At 33.4% G+C, this 7,042-nt stretch overlaps 1 long non-coding RNA gene across 1 annotated transcript; it reads left to right on the forward strand.

Annotated features, from left to right (window-relative positions):
* The first annotated feature begins 3,257 nt into the window (after positions 1-3,257).
* LOC107749005 (uncharacterized) lies at positions 3,258-7,042 on the forward strand. The gene is made up of 4 exons (XR_001640981.1): positions 3,258-3,332; positions 5,510-5,650; positions 6,799-6,930; positions 7,031-7,042. It is a non-coding gene; the product is annotated as an uncharacterized LOC107749005 (long non-coding RNA).

The following is a 7,042-nucleotide window of genomic DNA, read 5'->3' on the forward strand; positions in this document are numbered from 1 at the left end:
ACTTTTGCACCAGTTTTTCAGAGCAACACTGGACTGGATCACACTGATCCAGGAATAACAAAATAACTAACTTTTTCCCCCCAGATTATATAAACTGTATTAGCAGTGCTCTAAACTGGGCAACATATCACAATATAGGCTTACTTTGTTGACACTATTTTTTTATGATATTGACAGCTGTTTGGGGACAAAATCTTATTTATTTATTTATTACTATACTGAAAGGCTTAATAACATATTTCTATTTTGTATACATTATAGTATTTCTGGAATCAACCTTAAACTCTTCTGATGGGATCAGTATAATCTGTATGTGTGTGTATATATATATATATATATATATATATATATTTATCAAACTTATCCCAAACCTACTAAAAAGTTTTGAACAACACATTCTAGAGCAAAGCAAGACTGAATCAGTTATATTACGTTACATTTATTACATTACAATAAAATAAAATAAAATAAAAATACAATACAATGACATAATAAAATAAAATATACCTTAACTGAAAGAAATTGCAAACTTTACTTCACCATGTTGCCTAAACTAAAAATAAAATAAGCTAAAAATAAATACATAAATAAATAAATACATACATACATACATGCATGCATAAAAAATACAAAAATAAATACTGACAAAAATGCACAAATATTAATTAAGAAAATAATCCAATAAAAATGAATCCAAAACATACTAGTAAAAACTGTAATTGTATCTTAATGATACTAAAATACCACTGGATTACATGATCTAATTCAAGATGTGATCCAATCCGAGAAATCCAATCATTTGTATTTTAAACAGCTGGACTCTCATGATCACCCATCTTAAACCAGTTTCTTAACCAGCCCATAGCCAAGTCCTTACTAATCCAAACCCACATCCCTGTAACATCAACCCAAACTCAGAACCCAGCCCTGAATCTGATGTAACCCTAACCAGAGAGCTTGAGTAACCTTTACCCAACCCAAACTTAACCCTTGACTCTACCACTACACTGTCTGCTCAAAGCCGTCTTTCGTCATCATCTGCGCAGCTCTTTTCATTTCCTCTGACAGACGTCAGCGAGTGGAGCAGATGACTACACGCATACCGATTTCATAAGCACTTCTAAACACTGAGCTGGAGAGTGAGTGTTATCAGGAAGAGAGATCAGGGCCGTGACGAGAGATTAAAGAGGCGGCGTGTTATTAGTGCCACATCACTGCAGCTCAACAAGTGTGTGCAGATCTCCGTATGGAGCAACTCTTCACTGAGGATCCACTCCAGAATTCACTCCAGGTTCTCAGTCGGAACCGCTTCCAAAAACGGGAAAATATGTCAGTTTACTGCCATTTTCTCCCAAACGCTCATGCTAGGATTTCTTTCTGTGGAACGCAAAGGGACATTTTTGAAGAGTCATCGCGCAGCTCTTTTCTATTTTTCACCTGTCAAGTCCACCCCCCCCCCAAAAAAAGCAGTGTTGGGGAATATTACTTTTAAAAGTTGTGCTTTACAATATTGTGTTACTCCATAAAAAAGTAACTAATTGCGTAATTTTTTATGGAAAGTAATGCATGACATTATTTTTTAGTCACTTTTTGTCACCTGAGCTGGGCTTGCTTAATAATTTTTAATAACAAAAACCCAAACGTTTTTATGTTTGGCAACTGTAAAGATGGCCCTTTCACACCAAAAATAAATGCTGAAGAAAGTGCCTTTGCACCTCACCTTGGGACAGGAGAGCTGTCAGTGAGTAAATGGGAAAACAAAATAACTTCTGTTACTTATTTGAAAAAGTAACTCAGTTATTTTCTTGTAAATGTAAAAGTAATGCGTTACTTTACTAGATACTTGAAAAAAGCTGATTATGTACTTGTAATGAATCATAAGATGCTTTTTGCGAAGAACAGACTGAATTCTATAAGTCATTATTCACTGATAATCTTCTCTTCCATTGAAACCATTGCAGATGGATCACTGAGTCGGTGAGTGTAGCAGATTAGTCTGATTCGTGAACTGAATCAACTGATTCACTGAATCAGCACAAAATAGTGATTCGTTCACTGCTTACATTTTGGTCCGTCTGATTGGTTTGTTTCACCAATCAATTATTTTTTTGTCCGTTTTTGAACTTCAGCATAGTTTTAACAAGAGTTATTATTATGGAAATAATATACTTTAAACGAATATACTTAAGTTTGAACTTAATGTAATGTTTTCAGACACTTAACTGCATGTTATTTGCAATGCAATGGAAATGTAGTATAGTTTAAATTTATATTAAATGCAATTAGCTGGAATTTTAAGCTGCATGGTGTTTTTTTTTTTTGACTCACTTAAGTAGAACTTAAAAGTACTTAGAACTGTTGAAACGTGTATGCCATGTATTTAAATATATATTTGTATTATTACATATTTGTAACTACACATTCACAATGAGGAAGTTGCAATTTATTACATTTGAAATAAATTAACCTTAAATATAATATTGAATAACACACTATAGTTCAAATTATAATGAAGTACTTTACATGCGCTCTAGTAATCATAAGTGTATTACAAATAAGTGTACTTCTTTAAAGCATGACAAAAGATTATTAAAACACCATGATTTAAAATGTTCTTGAAAACTTTTCATTTGATATCATTACAAAGTGGACTTTTTAAAAGTGAAGTCATAAGTGTCTCTCTTCAAGTCACTTAAGTGGCCTTTTATTTCAATAATATTATTATCTGCAACTACAGTTTTTTTTTTTTAAACATACGTGTAAGATTTGAAGTGCAGTGCAAGTGCTCAAGTCACTTAAGTGGCCTTTTATTTCAATAATATTATTATCTGCAACTACAGTTTTTTTTTTAACATACGTGTAAGATTTGAAGTGCAGTGCAAGTGCACATTCAATACAATTAAGCACACTTCTGTTTCACAATGGTGGTCAATACAACATGACGTTAAAATGAAATTTATCTTTCTGTGTTCCACTGAACAAATAACAGCGACATGAAGGTAAATAATGACCGGATTTTTTATGCTCTCAACAACCAATAAATAACAAAACACATTGTGGTCGGTGGAAGCTGTGTTCATTCTCATTGCATGTGAACTGGTGTTCACTGTAGTCATGCCTTTAGCTTTTTATAGTTTTGTTTGTGTTTGTCAAGAATAAGGGAATTTCATGCAGTCGGTTCATATTGGTGTTTGTGATCTCTACTCAGGTCTGGAGTGTGTCAGGCTCATTGTGTTTGTGGTTGGTCTTGTGTTATAGGTGCTCTCTCACACACAACTTTGACCGTGACCAGAAGTGGGGATTCTGCAGTTCACAAGCACGACTCTTTAATGGTGAGAAATCATCTTTTCTTTCCCATTAAAACTATTAAGTCAGCCGTCTTTCTGCTACGTCCATCTGTAAAGATAGAGCTTGCATTCGATATCTCATCTCTAGTATTTGCTCTGATTTCTTACCAGTCTGAGGAACCAAACAGTAATCATCGCCAATTAGATTCACAATGTGTGATGTTTAATAAAATGAAGCACAGTAAAATCTAGTTAAAAACAACCATGACATGTGATAGTTTAACTAAACGAATGCAATAAAGTTCTTTATATGCATATAACAATAAATAGTAATAAACAGCAATATTTGCTAACACATATCTTAGGGGTAGGCGATATACCAGTAGACACAATTAACCGGTAGAAATTTGTCAACCGGGAGAGATTTTGATCGCAGTTACACGCTCACGTGACGTTGCTGTGCTACGTGGTCAGGAACACTTAGCGTTTGCACAAATTTTGAAGCATTGCATTTAAAAAAACAAGTGATTTTAAGCCGTTGAAATGCAATCAGCAGTGAAAGAGAACTCATTTCGCTATATGTGCACGCTGAGGTTCATAGAGCGTGGAATTATTGAACAGAGTTATTTTTGCTGCTTTATAGGCCTTGAAAGGTTAAATACACACACTATGTGTCAAAATGCCCGTCTTTGCAAGTATCCACGTAACACAGTAATTTAGGTTTAAGTGAAAGCAAAGAGCTGAGAAAGAAAACGCATGTGTAACAGTATATTGGATCCGGGCAGCTCTTAAAGTGACAGCAGTCTAATATTCCTGCTGTCTGTCGTTCAAGTTAATCAAACAACAAAAGAGACCAAATCTCTCGCTGTTCTTGACTAAATCACTTTTTTAACTTTAATAAAATGAAATATATATTTAATTTACACAGTGTTTTTATACATTTGATCACTTTATACAATGTATGTAGTATTTCTTATAGTTTTTGTGTCCTATTGCTTGTAATTAGTTTCTAATTCTTATTTAATCGCTGTCTGTTTACTTGTCTTCAGTGAGCTTGAGGTTTTTATTTTAATTTTTTTATTTAGGCTAGTATTCGTTTTTTGTTTTTTTTTTTGCTTTAAATATGGTCTCTATGATGTGAAATTTTTTGATACTGGTGAGAAGAATTATGAAATTTCTACGGTATCAAAAAATTTCACATCATAGAGACCATATTTAAAGCAAAAAATAACTATATTGTGACATTATAGTTTATAATTTATACAATTATATAACATTATTTTATAAATGTATTTATATATCTATATTTAATTTTATATTTTTATTTTTATTTGAATTTACATTTATATGTATACATTCTATTTTATTTTTTATAACGTTTTAGTAATTTTAGTATTTCAACTTAAACTCATTTCGGTTGAAGCTTAAATAATTTAAAACTTAAATCTAAAATAAAATATTTGTAACAATTTTTGACCATTTTACTTAACACTCCATGGAAGTGAATTAAACAGTTTTAAACATAACTAAACTTAAACAGTTTTTAAAATTAAACTCAAAACTACTCTAACGGCTGCTAAAGAAACATAATGGCCAAAAATCATCTACAATCATTGCATTATTCACCTTACTGCTTTGTTTTGCATTGCCAACAAAGTCATTAAAGGTATAACGTCTGTGGTCAAGAGTACACTTCTCGCTCTGGATGGATTCATGGCAGAAAGTGTGGGTTTACCAGGATGTTTGACTTTCAGAGGGAGCTGTTTATGTTCATGCATAAATGACAGGCTTTGTTTGTGAGATGCACTCCACCAGACCTCCATGTTTACAACAGCAGATGCACAAAGTTTGTGCTCTGGTTCAAACACACTGCGTGTGTATACGCTCATAAACAGGAACGTCATGCACTGGTTGTTTAAAAGATCACTAGTGGCTTATTTGGTTCCCCAATACAAGACTTTAGATATTTTTATTTTAAACTTAATTATCAAATTAATTCAAAACACAATGTGCTCTGTGAGTTTGAATGGGCAGAAACGCTTCTGTACTGTATGTAACTGTAATTGTGGTTGAGAGTGATGCAGACTGCATTGTTTATGATTGTAAAACAGATACGTTCTATGACTCAGTGACTCATTGAGTGAACTCATCTGCACATTGAGTCAGCTCTCCAGTCATGATGATAAGTGAGTTTTGCTGTATTTATCTCCTCCTCTGCTCAGGGTTTCTTCCTCCGCGTCGCGGGTCGAGTCTCTGTCGGCAGAACCCGTGTTTAAATGGCGGCGTTTGTGCGACAGCCGCTCATCTGAACTCATTTGATTGTGTTTGTCCTGATGGATTCACGGGAGCTCTGTGTGAAAAGAGTGAGTCAAACACACACAAGGAGGACATATTTATATAATGCATTGATAAATACAGTGTGATTATGACTTTTTGGTGGGCACTTGTAGTGTACTTCAAATCATAAAAGTTTATTTTTAAAAGTCTGTACTTGCAGATAATATAATATGAATGAAATAAAAGACCACTTAAGTGACTTAAAGAGAGACACTTTCACTTTCTAAACACACTTAAGTACACTTTTAAAAAGGGACCTTTGTTATAATGTCATATTAAAAGTTTATTTAAAGTACATTTTCAATCATTGTTTTAATAATCCTCTGTCATGTTTTAAAGTACACTTATTTTGATGTGTTGACTAACATACTAAACCACATAAAAAATGACCTAATTATAATTTTAACTGTAGTGTGTTATTCGATTTTACATTTAAAGTTCATATATTTAAAATGTACTAAAGTTAATGTATTTTAAATGTTCTAAATTACTTCATAACTTCATTACACATTACAAAAAACATTTAAATTCTTTTGAAACTTGTATTCAAGTATATTTTAGTTTATCATAAATGCTTGTTAATACATTCAGCAGTACTTTAACCATATTTCAAAGACAATAATTACATATAAAGATGCACTTAAGTCCTACTTAAGTTGGTCAAAAACACAAAGTTCAACTAATTGCATTTAATATCTATTTAAATTAATACATTTTCATTTAATTGCAATTAACATGCAATTAAGTGTAACATGCAGTTAAGAGTATCTATCTAATATACATATTTTGTTTAATTCTGAAACAATTAATTATAGTTCCATCTAAGTTATTTTTGGGTATCATTAAGAGTATTATAGTCTGCAGTAATGATAATTATCTTAACAGTAGTAATTAACAATAATGGTGTTGGATCTGTTCACATGCAGGAGACTAACGTGAGTATTAGAGCTTCATTTTTCTAGCACAGAATCACATGTTGGTCTCCATTCATGTGTCTCTCCCTTTTATGTTTTGAAAAGCTCTCATCTTTAACGCTATCACATGTCCTGTGATCCGTGAAGGTTTTGTGTCCTTTATTTTGTCAGTCATCTGATATCGGTCGAGTTCTGACGGGTGGGAGAGCCGGGAGGGTGTGTTCTGATGCTCGGGTTCGTTTCTGTGGTTTGTTTTGTAGAGAAGTGCTATGAGCCGCTGCATCTGAAGTACTATGACACCGGAGACTCGTGGGGACGGATCTACCTCCGATCTGTAGAGCTGTGCACGTGCCTGAGCGGAGGGGTGAGCTGCGAGCGTGCGCGTTACACGGGTAAATAAACAACTGACACCTGATCACCCGCAGCTACTGCTGTATTCCTGCTACACATTCTTCTTTCTGTGTGTGTGTGTGTGTGTGTGTGTGTGTTTAGTGTGTTCGAGAA

The sequence above is a fragment of the Sinocyclocheilus rhinocerous genome, unplaced genomic scaffold (assembly GCF_001515625.1).
Source record: "Sinocyclocheilus rhinocerous isolate Xijiao unplaced genomic scaffold, SAMN03320098_v1.1 scaffold680, whole genome shotgun sequence".
Lineage (NCBI taxonomy): Eukaryota > Metazoa > Chordata > Actinopteri > Cypriniformes > Cyprinidae > Sinocyclocheilus > Sinocyclocheilus rhinocerous.